The following is a 1,377-nucleotide window of genomic DNA, read 5'->3' as shown; positions in this document are numbered from 1 at the left end:
TTTGATTTGACACCCGTAGGCAACCTGCGCGTCGTGATGAGGATGAAATGATGATGAAGACGACACATACACCCAGCCCCCGTGTCAGCGAAATTAACCAATTATGATTAAAATTCCCGACCACGCCGGGAATCGAACCCGGGACTCCTGTGGCCAAAGGCCAGCACGTGAACCATTTATCCATGGAGCCGGACTCCAGCTATGATCATGAAACCTGTTGGAAAACCTCCCTGGCATTCTTTATACAATGCTTGATAAATATTTTTTTGTCTCTAGGGCGATTGTAAATCTAGCAAGATTTGTTAAAACCACTATGGTACAGATCGACTCGTTGGCTGAACGGTCAGCGTACTGGCCTTCGGTTCAGAGGGTCCCGGATTCGATTCCCGGCGGGGTCGGGAATTTTAATCATAATTGGTTAATTTCGCTGACACGGGGGCTGGGTGTATGTGTCGTCTTCATCATCATTTCATCCTCATCACGACGCGCAGGTCGCCTACGGGTGTCAAATAGAAAAACTTGCACCTGGCGAGTCGAACCCGTCCTGGGATATCCCGACACTAAAAGCCATACGACATTTCATTTACTATGGTACACATTTCCTTCGTCTAATGTCACTACATTTTTCCAGCTGTCCCCAGCAAGATCGCCCTCATACAGCTTTCTTGCGTTTCTGCGACGTGTCAACAGCTTGTAAACTCGGTGCTGTTGCCACATTTCTGATTGCTTATTATAGTGTTAACCGTTGAAGTAAACAACCCCAACTTACAAAAAATAGTCCTTTGGAGGGCAGAGTTACCACCTGAGACAAGAGCCTTCATTTTCCTCACCAACCTTGGTGTACGGCTGGTAGCTGCTCGTGGATTTTCCTGTTTTCCCTTCTAGAATTAAGCTCAGTCGGCCTTTGCCTTTTTTTATTCAATACAACACTGATCCCGTTCTTTGTTGTCAAGAAATTAGGCTCCTTGCACATTCCTGGATAGCATAATAGCTATATTTAGCTGTTGGGTAGCCCTCCCAGTAAGAGTCAGTCCGCTTCTGCATCGTTGCAGCTTATGTCACGAAACTCTGCTTACATGTTCTCAGTATCGACGTGAATCAGCACTCCCCATTTTGACGTACTCAGCTTGATAACAACACCGCCAGCGGCCTTCAAACTCGTTACCAGAGATCCGGAACGACCTTCTGTATCCATAGAGAAATAGTACTTACCTGCTCAATCACGAAAGCAACGGCAAATTATCTCACCCCTCATCCGCCTGTGTACGCCTCTGAGATGATGATTTAACAAGAAAACATTATATTATGTTTGATTACGAAGGCTTTGAAAGCAGATTTTACTTCTTTAGTCACCCCCTGTGAGTGGGGGGCGCAGAC

This window comes from Anabrus simplex, chromosome 5, assembly GCF_040414725.1.
Source record: "Anabrus simplex isolate iqAnaSimp1 chromosome 5, ASM4041472v1, whole genome shotgun sequence".
Classification (NCBI taxonomy): domain Eukaryota; kingdom Metazoa; phylum Arthropoda; class Insecta; order Orthoptera; family Tettigoniidae; genus Anabrus; species Anabrus simplex.
The sequence above is the reverse complement of the archived record's forward strand: the minus strand, read 5'-3'. Positions refer to the sequence as shown.